This window comes from Gorilla gorilla, chromosome 6 (genome assembly GCF_029281585.2).
Source record: "Gorilla gorilla gorilla isolate KB3781 chromosome 6, NHGRI_mGorGor1-v2.1_pri, whole genome shotgun sequence".
Classification (NCBI taxonomy): Eukaryota; Metazoa; Chordata; class Mammalia; order Primates; family Hominidae; genus Gorilla; species Gorilla gorilla.
In genome coordinates, this window is record NC_073230.2 from 131,589,602 (window position 1) to 131,608,240 (window position 18,639).

Consider the following 18,639-nt stretch of genomic DNA (forward strand, 5'->3'; position numbering starts at 1 on the left):
AATAAGAAAGGCCTTTTTTTGAAAAAACAAAATGGGGTAGAAGAAAAACAAAGTATTATCCTAAGTGGATATTTTTTCCTTGACATTAGCTTGTTAAAAGATCAAGATTAGAAGCTTTGTTATTTGCATGATAGGAGTAAGGATAAAGCAAGGAAAAGAAAAGTAAGATGTGTCAATCATTCTCCAGTTTTTTCTGACATCTCTATTTAATAATGATATGAAGGGGGCATTAGGCAAGCCGTTAGTAGTCTACGCTCCTTGAGAGCAAGAGCTATTGTGTAGTAGACAGGGTAATTCATTTGTACCACATAGGGTCACTTAAATGAGTATCTTTAAGACATTCTTTTTTCACCAGTTTTTTATTGAAATTACTATATTTAAAGTATGCATCCTGAGGTTCTGATACACAGTGAACTGATCACTACAGTCAAGCTAATTAACATATCCATTTCTTGACTGTTAACATTTTAAAAAAATCTCTAAGCCTTCTTAACCACAGTTTCCTTCACAGTCTATTGTAAACACCAAGTATTTGTTGGTTGGATGATTGTCTGGAAAGATGGATGGATGAATGAATGGGTAGGTGGATGCTTAGAAAAATTAGAAATAAAAATGTAAACCTAAAATTAATACTTCACTGTGATGAATAGAGAAAAAGTCTTGATGACTAAATTACTGCCAAAATTTGATAACAGAGAATGATGGTAATTAATTCTACAGTGTGTTGTTTACTTAACAGTCTCTCAAAATCTATGAAACTTTCATCCTTCCATATCTGGAATGTAACAGGTAGAATACCAGCTTCCCAAAGATGCCCAGATCCTAATCCCCAGGACTTGTGAATATGTTTTTACCTTAAATGGCAAAGGAGAATTAAGGTAGCAGGTGAAATTAAGATTGCTAATTAGGCAATTATTCACCTATCCAGGTGGGCCCAATACAATCACAAGGGTTCTGAAACATGGCAGAGGAAGGCAGAAGAGTCAGTGTTGATGTGAAAAGGACTTGACCAGCCATTACTAGCTTCATAATTGAAGAGAGAAACAAGTCAAAGAATGTAGGCAACCCCCAGAAATGGGAAAAGGCAAAACAAAACACACAACAAACAGATTCTCCTCTAGAGCATCTAGAAAGGAACAGAACCCTGCTGATAGCTTGATTTTAGCTCACAGAGATCCATTTTGAACTTTTGACTTCAGAACTATAAGATAACAAATTTATATTGTTTTAAGTCACTAACTTTTTGGTAAACTGTTGCAGCAGCAACAAGAAACTAATGTGTAGACAATGAAAGCTAAAATTTCATCATCAAGGAAAATTAAATTTACCTTTTAAATTTCTCCTCATAAGTGTGTGATTTAAAGATATTTTTACATATTGATTTCTATCATCAGCTTTGCTTACTTTGTGTGTGCTTATATCTTGCACACACCTGAAGCATTCTGCTTGTAAAAAATATTTTGAAATGCTTAATTTTCTCTCATTTTGTATTAATGTAGTTAAAGTTTTGACTTTTCTGACAATAAACTGAAAAAAATTTTTAAAGGTTTAACAATGAAGCTGATTATTTTGGTTACCAGAATGAAGACCATTATGTTTATATTACTAACAAAGTTCAAGTTCCACACAACCTAATGATTAAGAATTATTTCTGCTATTTCAAAGCCTTTCTTGAAGATTCTAAAAGACATAATCAAGTTTGTCAGTCACTGTATTTTTCAAGGCTCAATTAAGGATAGTGTCTTTTATTAATATACATAGATCACTTTTCTTGTTTATAAGGTATTGATTTCATCCTTCTTAGATAGAGCAATATACTCCAACACAGCTATATCTGTGTTTTTAATATGTATATAGACAGGAAAGCATCATTATTCTTGATCTATTGCCCTCAGCCCTAAATTATGAATAGCATAACCTCTACATTACTTTATCAAAACAGTTTCTATTACAGGATACTGCATGAGTAGCTTTATCATTTTTCTTTTTACTAGTCTGATTATAATAATGCCTGCCATTTATGGAGAATCTATCAACTGAGTGTCTTGGAATGCTTTGTGAAATTTAAATCACTTCCCACATCACCCCTCAAAGGTAGGCACTATTTTGTTATGTAAACTTGGCACTGAAGTTAAATAAATATCTAGAGGCAAATCACTTCAAGATAACAACAGACACTTTCAATTTTATACCGCCCCCCTCAATTCAACATATTATCTCCTTAATTATTTCATAAATATAACAAATTTAGTTTCGTTCTTAATCTTTGGTTATTAAGTACAATAAGAATTTTTAGAGCCAAGTCAATGTCAGTCAATCCATAACATATGGTGGTCAGATGGAAAAGAGGGAGGTATAAACATAGACTTGGACAATTATTTTAGCTGTATCCTTAAAGTGAAGAGCATGAAACATAAAGTTATGGCAAAATGCTTTGGGATTGGCTAGCTAATTCATGGACTACTGATAGATGTGGGTATTTAAATTAAAAACCAACTACAGGTTGTGCATTCCTAATCTGAAAATCCAAAATCAGAAATGCTCCAAAACCCTAAACTTTTTGAGCATTCATATGGTACTCAAAGGTCGTGCTTAAAGGAAATGCTCATTGGAGCATTTTGGATATCAAATTTTTGGATTAGGGATGATCAACCATTAAGTATAATAAAAATATTCCAAATTCTGAAAAAATAAAAAATCTAGAATACTTCTGGTTGCATTTTGGATAAGGGATACTCAACCTGTACCACCTTAAAGTGTGAAGGTGAGCTCTTGTTCTTCATATGAATAAGGGATCCATGCAAGGTCTAACAATCACAACATAATAATGTACCAAAATAACACTAATGAAAACCTTTCCAAGTTGGAATACTTATATACTGTTGGTGGGAATGTAAATTAGTACACCCTCTATGGAAAACAGTATGGAAATTTCTTATTTATTTATTTATTTATTTATTTATTTATTTATTTATTTAGAGATGGAGTCTCACTCTGTTGCCCAAGCAGGCTGGAGTGCAGTGGCATGATCTTGGCTCACTGCAACCTCTGCCTCCTAGGTTCAAGCAATTCTCCTGCCTCAGCCTCCGGAGTAGCTGGGACTACAGGTGCACGCCACCATGCCTGGCTAATTTTTGTACTTTTATTAGAGATCCATTTTCACCATATTGGCCAGGCTAGTCTCCAACTCCTGACCTCGTGATCCACCTACCTCGGACTCCCAAAGTGCTGGGATTACAGGTGTGAGCCACCATACCTGGCTGGAGATTTCTTAAAGAACTAAAAATAGAAATATCATTAGATCGAGCAATCCCACTACTAAGTACCCAAAGTAAAAGAAATCAGTATATCAAAAAGACACCTGCATGCCTATGTTTATCACAGCGTTAGTCACAATAACAAAGTCATAGTATCAACCAAAATGTCTATCAACAGATAACTGCATAAAATTTTTAATTGCATAAACATATGTGTGTACACAGACACACACATACACACACATGCACACACACACACACACAAAACACTACCCTGACATAAGAGAGAATGAAATTATGTCTTTTACAGCAACATGGATGGAGCTGGAGGCCATTATCCTAAGTGAAATAATTCAGAAACAGAAAGTCAAGTACAGCATGTTCTCACAAATGGGAGTGAAACAATGGGTATACATAGATATATGGAGAGGAGGGGAATAATAGACACTGCAGACTCCAAAAGGGGACAGTGGGAAAGGAGGGTGAGCACTTAAAAATTACTTACTCGATATGATGTTCACTATTCAGGTAATGGGTACACTAAAAGCCCAGACTTCACCGCTATGCAGTATAACCATGTAACACGACTGCACTTATACCCCCTGAATTTATAGAATTAAAAAAACTTCTCAATTTGCCATTTTACATGTATGCAAACTAATCAGTAGTCACTTAAGCAATGGGAAAGGAAGATGGACAGGGAGTATGAGGTTGAGAAATCTCTGTGATACATTTTCATATGCTCAAAAAATCAAATAAATTCAGAAAAGTAAATAACACAGGAAGATGGTGGGGAATAAGGTCAGGACATGGAACGATTCATGGGCAGAAGAGATGTTATGTGACTTGTTCATGGCCTCATGGCTACTACGGCAGAGCCAATACCAGAATTAATGTCTTCAAAATCAGGTTTCAAACTTTTCAGTTTGTCATGCTGAATAACCAACTAATTTGAATCCTGCTCTTCTGATCTAAGGACTTCTTGACTCATACAATGCATATAATACAAACCATCAGGGAATAAGAGTGTTTTCTCATACCACTGCTAAAGGCAACAGAGGTAAATATTTTTTTCCAGCTTTATTGAGGTATACTTGACAAAATTATATATATTTACACTATACAACATGTTTTAATATCCATCTAACATAGTTTTTGTGTATGTTCTGAGAATATTTAAGATATATTCTCTTAGCAAATTTTCAAGCGTATAATTCATGATTATTAACTATAGTCACCATGCCATACAACAGATTTCTGGGACTGATTCATCTTAACGAAAACTTTGTAGCCTCTGACCAACATCTTCCCATTCCTCATCCCCTCCACGCCTATGACCCTGGTAACCACCATCCTACTCTCTGCTTCTAAGAGTTTGGCCTTTTTAGATTCTACATGTAAGTGACATCATGTGGTATTTGTCTTTCTGTGCTTGGCATATTTCATTTAGCACAATGTCTCCCAGCTTGATTAAATGACAAGATTTCTTCAGTTTTTAAGGCCGAATAAAATCCTACTGCATATATGAAAGAAATGCTCAACATCGCTAATCATCAGGGAAATGCAAATAAAACCACCTCACACCTGAATGGCTATTACCAACAAGATAAAAGATAAGAATGGCTATTATCAACAAGATAAAAGATAAGCATTGGTGAGGATGTGGGGGAAAGGGAACCATTGCATATTGTTGGTACGAATGTGCATTAATATAGCCGTTTCAGAAAGCAGTATGCTGGTTCCTCAAAAAAAGTAAAAGTAGAATTACTATATGATTCAGAAATCCCACTTCAAGGTATATATCCAAAGGAGATGAAATCTGTATATAGAAGAGATATCTGCACTCCAATGTTCATTGCAGCTTTATTGACAATAGCCAAGATATGAAATCAACCTAAATGTCCATCAATGAATGAATAAAATGGGGTGGATACTAAAGTGACTTTGAATAGCTCTGAGATACACAGGAATTATTTTATTAATATAGTGACTAAAAGAGCTTAGTAATAGACTTGAGAATGTTTCAATTTACTTCTATTTTAGGTAGAAGACTAAACATACTAGAACTTCACTCGCTGTAGGATCCAAATTGTACATTATTCTATAATTGTTGTTCTAGTTTATTACTTGATTAGGGATATCAGGCATCCAAACAAAAGTAACTAATTCTGCTTTCTAGCATAACTTTGCATAGGAGAAATGAAACCAAATTAAGCACATTTCAGATTTATTCATTTGTTCACCTATCCCTCCAACATTAATTGGACATATACTGTGAGTCAGAAACTGCTAGACAGCTGCTGCTGCTAAAGCGCATAATATGTCCATGGCCTTACCCTCAAAAGGATAACAATACAGTAGATGCCACTATGAACTGGAAGAATTTAATTTGCATCTTTGTGCCACAGTTGCTTTATCTGGAAAGTGAAGAGATTGGATTAAATGAGCTCCAGTGTCCTTTTAAACTCCAAATTCTACTAACCAATAAAACAGAAATAGCCAGAAATAACAATTAGTTTTGTTTCTTAATTATAGATCAAATATCACATGAATTATGTAAAAACTAAAATAATTTATCTAGTAGCTTTTCTTCAAAATTCAGCTGAACATAAAATTTCAGTTTCACTGACTTAGGAAGTACAGTTTGCAGCGAACTCAATCCCATCAGCACCTTGAAAGATAACCTCTACTCTCCCATCACTAGATACTCAGCTTTTAATTTTTATGAAAAAAGGCACTGACTATTCTGGCTAGGTTGTTTGTTTTATTTGTCCTAAGGATTACAAAAGCATCAACTTTGGTGTGATGCACACATGCAGGACACCCCTACCAGCTTCCTGAACATCCCCTTTTTTTCTTCCTGAAACAATTCTGATTTTGTTCAAAGCAACAATTGTTAAATAAATGTACAATCTTCTAAACCTTTTCTGAACCTAAAGATGACTATGTGACACTAGTTTAAAAGATAACTAACCATTTAAAGAATGTAAAAACAATGTAGTGTGGGCTTGTAACATATGTAAAAGTACAATGTACAATGCATAACAATAACTCAAATGATGGGAGGGAAGAACTAGAGGTATAATATTGTAAGGTTCTTAAATATACATTAAATGTTATAATATTACTTGACTTAGCCTCTGATGAGTTAAAACAACATAAAATAACAAGACATTTACCAGTAACAGACCAACAAAGAAGAAAAACTAGAATCTTAAAGAATATTCAACCTAAAAAAAGCAGAAGAGGAAAAACGGGATAACAGAAGAGAAAGAAAAAACATCTAAATGACAGATTTAAGCTTAACCATATCAATATTCATATTAAAATATAATTGAAATAACCCAGTTAAAAGGCAGAGGTGTGTCAGAATGGATAATAAAGACACAATTATATGTTGCTTCAAGAAATATAGTCTAAGTGTAAAGAAACAAATAGATTAAAAAATGGGAAAAACAGAACATGCTAACACTAGTCAAAAGAAAGCTGGGGGCTGGGCACAGTGGCTCATGCCTATAATCCCAGCACTTTGGGAGGCCAAGGTGGGTGGACTGCTTGAGCTCAGGAGTTCAAGACCAGCCTGGGCAACACGGCAAAACCCCATCTCTACAAAAACAAAAATAACAACAACAACAACAACAAAAAGAAAGCTGAGGCAGCTAAGATAAAGTAGATTTTTAAAGTAAAGTATACTACCAGGGATAAAGAAGGTCATTTCATAATGATAAAAGATCAGTTAATGAGAAGGAAATCGTAATCCCATCTATCTATACACTGCCATATCAGATATTCATAAAACATGAGGCAAAAAAAGATAAAACAAATACAAAACTATAGCAAGATATTTCAATACCTAATAGCTATATAATATTTACACCAAAGAGCTCAATGGGACAGAATAGAGAGTCCAGGAATAGGCTTACACATATATAGATAATTGATTTTTCACAAAGATGTTAAGTAAATTCAGTGGAGAAAGCTTTTCAACAGACTGTGCTAGAACAACATATTCAAATAAAAACTTTGATCTATATGTAGCTCTAGATCTGAAAATTAACTAAAAATAAATCAAAGACTAAATGTAAAAATCTAAAACTATACAGCTTCTAGAAGAAAACAGAGGAGAATTCCAACTTTGGGTTTGGTGAAGATTTCTTAGATACAGCACCAAGAACATGAGCCAAAAAGAAAAAAATCACAAATTGGACTTACTCAAAATTAAAAATTTTTGTTCTTTGAAATATGATTAAGAGAATAATGAGAGCTATCTATTACAAACCCACAGCCAATATCATACTGAATGGGCAAAAACTGGAAGCATTCCCTTTGAAAACTGGCACAAGACAGGGATGCCCTCTCTCACCACTCCTATTCAACATAGTGTTGGAAGTTCTGGCCAGGACAATTAGGCAGGAGAAGGAAATAAAGGCTATTCAATTAGGAAAAGAGGAAGTCAAATTGTCCCTGTTTGCAGAGGACATGATTGTATATCTAGAAAACCCCAACATCTCAGCCCAAAATCTCCTTAAGCTGATAAGCGACTTCAGCAAAGTCTCAGGATACAAAATCAATGTGCAAAAATCACAAGCATTCTTATACACCAATAACAGACAAACAGAGAGCCAAATCATGAGTGAACTCCCATTCACAATTGCTTCAAAGAGAATAAAATACTTAGGAATCCAGCTTACAAGGGATGTGAAGGACCTCTTCAAGGAGAACTACAAACCACTGCTCAATGAAATAAAAGAAGATACAAACAAATGGAAGAACATTCCATGCTCGTGGATAGGAAGAATCAATATCGTGAAAATGGCCACACTGCCCAAGGTAATTTATAGATTCAATGCCATCCCCATCAAGCTACCAATGACTTTCTTCACAGAATTGGAAAAAACTACTTTAAAGTTCATATGGAACCAAAAAAGAGCCCGTATCGCCAAGTCAATCCTAAGCCAAAAGAACAAAGCTGGAGGCATCACACTACCTGACTTCAAACTATACTACAAGGCTACAGTGACCAAAACAGCATGGTACTGTTACCAAAACAGAGATATAGATCAATGGAACAGAACAGAGCCCTCAGAAATAGCCCTCAGAAATAACGCCGCATATCTACAACTATCTGATCTTTGACAAACCTGACAAAAACAAGAAATGGGGAAAGGATTCCCTATTTAATAAATGGTGTTGGGAAAACTGGCTAGCCATATGTAGAAAGCTGAAACTGGATCCCTTCCTTATACCTTATACAAAAATTAATTCAAGATGGATTAAAGAATTAAATGTTAGACCTAAAACCATAAAAACCCTAGAAGAAAACCTAGGCATTACCATTCAGGACATAGGCGTGGGCAAGGACTTCATGTCTAAAACACCAAAAGCAATGGCAACAAAAGCCAAAATTGACAAATGGGATCTAATTAAACTAAAGAGCTTCTGCACAGCAAAAGAAACTACCATCAGAGTGAACAGGCAACCTACAGAATGGGAGAAAATTTTCACAACCTACTCATCTGACAAAGGGCTAATATCCAGAATCTACAATGAACTCCAACAAATTTACAAGAAAAAAACAAACAAGCCCATCAAAAAGTGGGCAAAGGATATGAACAGACACTTCTCAAAAGAAGACATTTATGCAGCCAAAAGTCACATGAAAAAATGCTCATCATCACTGACCATCAGAGAAATGCAAATCAAAACCACAATGAGATACCATCTCACACCAGTTAGAATGGCAATCATTAAGAAGTAAGGAAACAACAGGTGCTGGAGAGGATGTGGAGAAATAGGAACACTTTTACACTGTTGGTGGGACTGTAAACTAGTTCAACCATTGTGGAAGTCAGTGTGGCGATTCCTCAGGGATCTAGAACTAGAAATACCATTTGACCCAGCCATCCCATTACTGGGTATATACCCAAAGGACTATAAATCATGCTGCTATAAAGACACATGCACATGTATGTTTACTGCGGTACTATTCACAATAGCAAAGACTTGGAACCAATCCAAATGTCCAACGGTGACAGACTGGATTAAGAAAATGTGGCACATATACACCATAGAATACTATGCAGCCATAAAAAATGATGAGTTCATGTCCTTTGTAGTGACATGGATGAAATTGGATATCATCATTCTCAGTAAACTATCGCAAGGACAAAAACCCAAACACCACATGTTCTCATTCATAGATGGGAATTGAACAATGAGAACACATGGACACAGGAAGGGGAACATCACACTCTGAGGACTGTTGTGGGGTGGGGGCAGGGGGGAGGGATAGCATTAGGAGATATACCTAATGCTAAATGACGAGTTAATGGATGCAGCACACCAGCATGGTACATGTATACATATGTAACTAACCTGCACATTGTGCACATGTACCCTGAAACTTAAAGTATAATAATAATAAAAAAATTAAAAAAAAGAGAGTAACAGGACAAGCCAAAGACTGAGAGAAAAGTATTTATATCACACTCTCATAAAGAAGGTATAAATAATATGACCTTTCCAAATTCAAAAATCAGAAAACAAGCAACCCAGTTAAAAACTGGGGAAAATATTTGAACAGATTCTTCACAAAAGAAAAGCTGCAGATGGCAAAAAGATGCTAAACATCATTAGTGTTTTTGCTAAGTGCCAATTAAAACCATAATGAAATAACAATATATACCTATTAGAAGGCATTAGTACAGTGTACATGTCTAACATTTGTTCTACCCGAGACAGAGGAAAACCTCTATTATTCTGAGGAAATAGTAAAATGTCAACTACTTTTACTATAATCACCCACAAAGGACACCATAGAGGATGCTGTGCATAATATGATCAGCCCCTGTAAGTGGTGATAAGGAAAGAAATACTTTCCTCTACCTCTACAGTGAAGACTCAGGCCAACTTCTCAGAGAATGACCAAGGCAGACACACCGAGCAACAACTTTCAAAGTCAGGCATGGAATGACAGGTAGAAACCCATAACACTTCAAAGCATGTGATTAATAAGCCAGACCTAATTAGAAAGAATTTGCATCTTATGTGAATTAGCCCTGGACCTTTCCCTGTCTGCGCTCCTGCTTCGTCACTGGTGTGGTGACTGAGATATGATTATAAAGTCTCATGAAGAATTGCTATCTGAAAGGATTTAAGCCAAATGTAGCCAATACATATAACTGGACCACGGAATTAAAATTTTGTCTCTAATTATCTAGTTTGTAAGTAGTTATCATGGAACTTCTAAAAAAACTTATGAAGTAGACCGGGCGCAGTGGCTCACGCCTGTAATCCCAGCACTTTGGGAGGCCGAGGCAGGCGGATCACGAGGTCAGGAGATAGAGACCATCCTGGCTAACACGGTGAAACCCGTCTCTACTAAAAATACAAAAAATTAGCCTGGCAAGGTGGCGGGCGCCTGTAGTCCCAGCTACTCGGGAGGCTGAGGCAGGAGAATGGTGTGAACCCCAGGGGGCAGAGCTTGCAGTGAGCCGAGATCGCGCCACTGCACTCTAGTCTGGGCAATAGCAAGACTCCCTCTCAAAAAAAAAAAAAAAAAAAAAAAAACTTATGAAGTAACAGATCAGGAGTAGATTAAAGATGTTTTATTGAATAATTAACTATACTAATTTTTCACAAATAATTACAAAAAAATTAATCATCACTTTAGGCCTTTCCTTAACTCTCACAGACAAAATTTACATTGAGGATTTAAGAATGCCAGCATTATATATCTACATGTGAATGAAGAAAACATTAGAGAAGCTCCTCGTGAAATCATAATCACAGGTATTTTTCTTCAATTTGAAAGCAAAATTTAATGGCTAATTTTACTGAAACAGCACTAAATGACTGACTGATGCTTTACCTAGTGAATTAATATCATATGCTGCAAGATGGAATGGAAATTCTTTTGCATCCTATGTATGTCTAATTCAATTCTTCATATATAGGAGACTTTTATATTTGTGGTACAACTTTTCTTAAAATCACAGAAAAGTTATCCTTCCTCCTTAAATCCTTTCAGATAGCAATTCTTCATGAGACTTTATAGTTGTATCTATGCTTTCCCCATCCCCATGGAAGCAGAGGACTCAGCATCCTTCTGTATATACTGAAGATGTGGTATCAAGGCCATGAACTCAATCTATTAATGGACAATAGGTTCCTTCTGTTTGAAGAAATGTTTTTACAGCAAAATTTCTAAAATGAAAGAAAAGTTATTTTGGCAAACCCTCCAAAATTTTTTTGTACTGAAGATGACCCTTTATCAAGTTAAAGAGTTACCCAGGAGTGTATACTACCCAATATTTCACTCTGAAAGACTCAATGGAAAATGCATTGCCCACAAATAGATGTCCCTTGGGACTGCTATTTAGATTTTTATATGGCTATGTTAGGCAAAACTTGCTTTTCAAGTTTTTCAGGACAAAATTATCTTCATTATGATAAACTATATACTTAGGGATGCTTGACTGGTCAGCTGTTTACCTGCTAGGACATAATCATAATTGTTTCCTGAGAAAAAATCCTTGTTCTGCCTCCAGGTATTCCCTTAGCACCTGGTGGAGGGTTGGCCATCAATTCGGATGAAAAATCTCCATATGCCACCTCTATTTCCGTAAATAGGTATTTGCATCTGCCATCCACAAACAAAATTTGCATGCCAAGTACTTGCCAAATAATATAACCTTCAACTGCCCAATGTCTATGAACTTTGAGCTATCATTTCACAAACCTACAGGTTATGATATTTTTCTTACAACAAAGAGTCACTAGGTTCTGAACCTGTCCGCACATTAGTGTCAATGATACTATATTTGTACCAGTGCTTCTCAACTCTGTATGCACATTAGCATCCCCTTGGAAGTGTTTAAAATACTCCCTCCTTGGCATACCCCAAACCAACTAAAGGAAATGCTTGGACCTAGAAACTGAATCTTTTTACAACCTTCTCTGACCAGGCACAGTGGCTCATGCCTGTAATCCCTACAATTTGGGAGGTTGGGGTGGGAGGATCACTTGAGCCCAAGAGTTCAAGACCAGCCTCGAAACATTGTGAGACTCCATCTCTATACAAAACAAAAAATTGGCTGGGCATAGTGGCATACAACAGTAGTCCCAGCAACTTGGGAGGCCGAGGTGGGAGGATCGCTTGAGCCTGGGAAATTGAGGCTGCAGTAAGCCATGCTCTCCGGCCTGGGCAACAGAGTGAGACCGTCAAAAACAAAACATAACAAAAACAAACAAAAAACCCTCTTCAGGCAGCTCTTTTTCTAACAACTGTCAGAAAGAATGTTTTCATAGCAACATTTCTAAAATTAAAAAATCATTTTGGTAAAATACCCAAAATGTACTTTGTACTCAAGAATACCATTCAACAAACTAGTTACCAGGAATATATTACACAGTAATTCATTCACAAATAAAAGTGCACTGGCAGCCAGATAGTACCCTAAGAAGATTCAAACATTTTATAAAATGATATAAACTGTATATCTAAAATGACTATGTATAAAAATACTTTAGCTTAAATAATATTTGATTTCTGAAAAATCTCTGCAATGACTGAACCTGCAATTTCTTCAAATGGTTTTCACTATAAGAATAAAAATAAGAAATTTTATCTTCTATTGCACTGGGTTACTTTTGAACAGAGTATTCAGACATACACACTTACTGGAATACATTCTAAAGACAAATCAAATGGCAAAAAAAAAAATGTTTATCCTTACTATGTAAGTTTGTTGGTGGTGGCACTGACACGGTATTTTTGAAATTATTTACGCAAAATGAGTAAATATATTGATGTCATTGAGAAGCAGTAAACTCATGTTTTAGAAAAAAAATGTATATTTCTTGGGCTGGGAACAGTGGCTCATGCCAGGAATCCAAGCAATGTGGGGGGCTGAGGTGGGAGGATTTCTTGAGTTCAGGAGTTTGAGACCACCCTTGGCAACATAGTAAATCCTTGTTCTACCAAAAAATCTAAAAATTGGCCCAGCACGGTGGCATACACCTATGGCCTCAGATACTCTGGAAGCTGAGGTAGGAAGATCTCTTGAGCCTAGCAGGTGGAGGCTGCAGTGAGCCACGATTGTGCCACCGTACTCCAGCCTGGGTGATAGAGTGAGACTCTGTCTCAAAAAAAAAAAAAAAAAAAAAGTATATTTCTCAACTAAGAAGTGTTGATACATATGTAGAATGTTAGTTTCTAAATTCCATCATCACTAAAAACAACCAGTGCTAATAACAGGCCTGGGGCAGGGAGAGTACAAGTTGAGCCTCTAAAATTTCATGTCCCAGAAAGCAAAGACCAATAGGTACATGATTTAAAAGAAAAAAAAAATGTTGGTGCTGTGGGGGAAATTTTTAAAAAAGGAAAAGGAAGATAGTAAAGGAACACACATATGCAAACACATACACACAACTTTGACACAATCTGATCATGAAAAAATAACAGACACAGACTATAACACACAAATTTTTTTTAAATCTATGAATCTTTAGCTAAAACACTGAGTGAAAGGTGGTTAGAGAAACTCTAATAGTAACACCGCACAGCTTATTAAAATCAAAACAGAAAATGGTATCTTTACGATGGAGAGAACTGGCAGATGCCACCTTAACCAAGGTGATAATATTTAATTAAAATCCCCAATATTAAAAAAAACTGTCACTCCGTAATTTTTGATAAGATGCAATGGGAAGCACAAAACATTATGTAGGTGGATGCTTGGCAAAGATGTTTACCTAAAACCAGTCATGAAAAAAACAGTCTTATTTTTTTCTTATTCTGGATTTGTCTAATCCAGAATAAAGAACATTTTATAAGACTAATTTGGATGCTTAAAAATGTCATTATAATAAAAGTAAAAAAAAAAAAGGTGGTGGGAGCATCTAAAATAAAGGAGACTGAAGAGCTACAACAGCCCAATGCAATGTATGATCCTGGATTCTATCCTAGACGGGGGGAGAATACCAGCTTTTATTGACATGTTGGGATAATTAGGGAACTCTGAATATTGACTGCATAGCACATACTTCTGAATCAATATTAAATTTCTTAGGTGTAATGAAGAAATTGAAGTGATGTAAGGAAATGTTCAATTTTTTTCTTTTCTTTTCTCTTCCTTTTTTTTTTTTGAAATGGAGTCTCATTCTGTCACCCAGGCTGAAGCACAGTGGCACGATCTCGGCTCACTGCAACCTCCCCCTCCAGGGTTCAAGCGATTCTCCTGCCTCAGCCTCCCAAGTAGGTGGATTACAGGTGTGCACCACCACACCCAGATAATTTTTGTATTTTTAATAGAGACGAGGTTTCACCATGTTGGCCAGGCTGGTCTCAAACTCCTGACCTCAGGTGATCTGCCTGCCTCGGCCTCCCAAAGTGTTGGGATTACAAGCATGAGCTACTGCACCTGGACAGAAATGTTAATTTCTTAAACAGTATATGCTGAGGCATTTCATAAAATATTTAAAAGCCTTTTTTATTATAAATGTTTATAATAAACATTATAGACATTTTACGTTTTAGAATAATTTAAGACTTACAGAAAAGTTGCAAAGATAGTATAGAGACTTCCTGTACACTCAGTTTCCCTCAGAATGAATAGTATACATTACCATGGTACATTTGTTATAACCAAGAAACTTACATTGGCACATTACTATTAACTGAATTCCAGATTTTATTTGGATTTCACAAGTTTGTTCATCAATGCCTTCTTTCTGTTCCAAGGTCCAATCCAGGGCAGCATATTGCATTTTGTTGTCATGTCTCCTTAGTCTCCTCTGATCTGTGACAGTTTCTCACTTTTCTTTTTTATGACCTTGACAGTCTGGAAGAGTACTGGCCAATTATCCTGTATAATGTCACCAATCTGTGTTTGTCTGATGATTGGCCTGGGTTTTGGGGCAAGAATACCACAGGGGCAAAGTGTCCCTTCTCAAATCATAATAGAGAGCATAGGATATCCACATGACATCAGTGGTAGTGGTCATCTTCATCACTTGGTTATCAAGAGAGTATTGGCAGCATATGTTTCCCCCTTAGGTTACTTAGGTCTGTTTCTTTTCTCATCACCCCTTTCAGTGGAGCTATGTCATACCTGTACAGTACAACTAATTTCATCTGTCTCAGTCTCTATCCCATGTTGGCATCTTTTTGATGCTGCTGGTTGATGTGTTCATTAGGGAAGTGTGTGTGTTCATGTTAGTGTGCATACATTAATGTACATTCTTTGTAACATAAAGTTCTATACCTCTTGGCAAATACACACAAGTATGCAACTGATATGGTTAGGCTTTGTGTCCCCACCCAAATCTTACCTTGAATTGTAATTCCATAATCCCCATAATTTCCACAAGTCAAGGGAGAGACCAGGTGGAGGTAACTGGATCACCGGGATGGTTTCCCTGATCTTCTTGTGATAGTGAGTGGGTCTCAGGAGATCTGATTTTTTTTTTTTTTTTGAGATGGAGTCTTGCTCTGTTGCCCAGTAGCGTGATCTCGGCTCATGAAACCTCTGCCTCCCGGGTTCAAGTGATTCTCCTGCCTTAGCCTCCTGAGTAGCTGGGGTTATAGGTGCCCACCACCACCCCTGGATAATTTTTTGTATTTTTAGTAGAGATAAGGTTTCACCATGTTGGCTAGTCTGGTCTTGAACTCCTGACTTCAGGTGATCCCCCTGCCTCGGCCTCCCAAAATGCTGGGATTATAGGCATGAGCCACCATACCTGGCCTGATCTGGTGGTTTTATAAGCTTCTGGCATTTCCCCTGCTTGCACTTATTCTCTCTCCTGCCACCCTGTGAAGAAGTGCCTTCCACCATGACTGTAAGTTTCCTGAGGCTTCCCTAGCCATGCAGAATTGAGTCAATTAAACCTCTTTTCTTCATAAAATACCTAGCCTTAGGTATTTCTTCACAGCAGCATGAGAATGGGCTAATACTGCATATAACACACAGTACCACACAGAACAGTTCCTTCACTCTAAAAGTCCCCTGTGTACCCCTTTCTGGCTGACAACCCACCTCAGCTCAATTCCTGGCAAACTCGCAACTGTTGTCTACCCCTATAATTTTCTAGAATGAATGGAATAATAAAATATGTCATCTTTTGGGTTTGACTTCTTCCATTTGCATTTACATTCGTCTATGCCACTGCATTAATTAATAGCTTGTTTCTATTATTGAATAGTATTCCATTGTATGGATGTGCCACGGTTTTATTCACTTGCCGACTAAAGAACATCTTGGTTGCTTCCAAGTTTTAGTGATGAAGAATAAAGCTGTTTAAACATTCACACACAGATTTTTGTGTTGACACAACCTTCATAAACCCTTTGGTAAATACCTAGGAGTACAATTTTTGGATTGTATAGTAAGTCTATGTTTAACTTTATACAAAAAACTGGCAAGTTGTCTTCCAAAGTGACTACAATTTTGCATTGCCACCAGCAATGAGTAAGAGTTTCTGTTCTGCATTCTCACAAGCACTGTCAGTTTTTCTGCATTTTCGCCATTTTAGTTGGTGTACAGTGGTATCTTGCTGTGGTATAAACCTATTTTAAGTGCTCTGTTGTTCATTTTCAAATTTAAATGCTACCCGAATTTTTAATTAAAAAAACTTCACGTTGAAAACCAAGCTCCCCAGATATACTATTCATAAAACTTTATCTACAGATGTCAGATCATGTAAGGTTTTTTCTTTTAACTTAACAGAAGTTATTTGTTCTAATTAGAAAAGTATATATATATATATGTGTATATATATACACATATATATACAAAAGTATATATATTTATATATATACTTTTGTATATACTTAATATGTGTATATATACACACATACATTATGTATACCAACAATATACATTATTGGTAATGTGTGCACATATATATATATACCCACACACACATATATAAAACCAGTAGCTCTACCATCCAGAGATGAACACCAATTTTTTCCAATTGTGTGTGTGCACATGTGTGTTCAGATTAAAACACATGTAACAACCTAAAGTCTAAAGCAGGTATGAGTGTAAAATGTTTGAGGAAAAGAAAGAAAGCACGGCGTAAGGAAAGAATGACAGTAGGCAAGGAGGTTATAACAGAAGATGAATTTGGAGACAGAAGTCAGTTCATGTAGATCAGGGATTCTCCAACTTTGGTGTGTCTTAAAATCTTTAGGAGGGCTTATTAAAACAGAGGGTAGCCCTGCACCCCTGGGGTTTCTGACTCAGCAGATCTAGAGTGGGGCCTGAGAATTTGCATATCTAATGTGCAGGGCCACACCTGAGAACACCTGTCAGGCCTGCTACACTATAATGAGGAGTCTGATTTTTATTCCAAATAAATTGGAAGACATTGGAATATTTTAAGGACAGAATGTTGTGATTTGTTTTGAATTTTAAATAGATCATAGTGACTGAGGTATGAAGGTCAAATCAGAGAGAACAAGGTGGTAAATGGGAAAATAGTAAACAGGCTCTTTATGTGAAATGATGGTGCTTTGAATTAGGGTAGCAGGGATATTAATAAATGGATGGATTCAGAACAAATACAGAAAAAGCTCACGGAAGTTGCAAATGGATCTGGTGCTAGGGTGAGAAAAGGAGAAACAAGGGAGATGTCTAGGTCAGAGGCTTATTTAATAACTGCCTCTATGGAAGGCTTTATGGGGATACAAGTCATAAGTTCTATTACAAAAATATGTGGTTTGAGATATCAATATACAATTGGAAATACTGAGTATGGAAGTTGGATACACAAATCTGAATCTATAAGAAAAATAGTAACAATTTGTAAGTCATTAGATACAAATGATATTTATAATCTTTGAACCTATTGAGGTCATTAGTACAGATTAATGGCTCTCTGGCAGGGTTGATTTTGCACTACCCTCCAGGAGGCATTTAGCGATGTCTGGAGACATTTTTTATTTGACTAGAGGTTAGGGATGTTGTTAAATATCATAAAATATACAGAAAAGCACCTGCCAACAAAGAATTACCCTGCTCAAAACATCAATAGTGCTAAGGTTGGGAAACCCTGTAATAGATAGAAAAGTTGTCTTTCTAGTATGAAGAGAGTAAGGGAGCATAAGCGGTTTCTCAGATATAAAATTGCATCGAATATGTCACTTATGTATCCAATTTAAAAACTGCTTAACTATATTATTTGACCAGCTGATAAACAAATTAAAAATAGCTCAAGAATTACTTATAGCATTAGACTTAAAATGGCTGCTGTTAAACAGTGAGATATAGTTACAATAAGAAAAGTAACATTAATTTTACCCTTAAAATTAATAATAATAGTTTAAATGAAAAACCCTGATTAATAAAAAGACCATATGTTGTCTCCAAAGCTCTTG

General features: G+C 36.1%; 1 protein-coding gene and 1 long non-coding RNA gene across 10 annotated transcripts in view; one reads left to right on the top strand and one right to left on the bottom strand.

Moving 5' to 3' along the window:
- The window catches only part of CADPS2 (calcium dependent secretion activator 2), a 568,074-nt gene that overhangs the window by 241,551 nt on the left and 307,884 nt on the right, over positions 1-18,639 (bottom strand). The gene's annotated exons all lie outside the window — the stretch shown is intronic.
- The window catches only part of LOC109027820 (uncharacterized), a 53,616-nt gene that overhangs the window by 33,412 nt on the left and 1,565 nt on the right, over positions 1-18,639 (top strand). The window contains exon 4 of the long non-coding RNA XR_002006899.3: positions 1,995-2,094. This is a non-coding gene — a long non-coding RNA (uncharacterized lncRNA). The remainder of the gene's footprint in view (positions 1-1,994; positions 2,095-18,639) is intronic.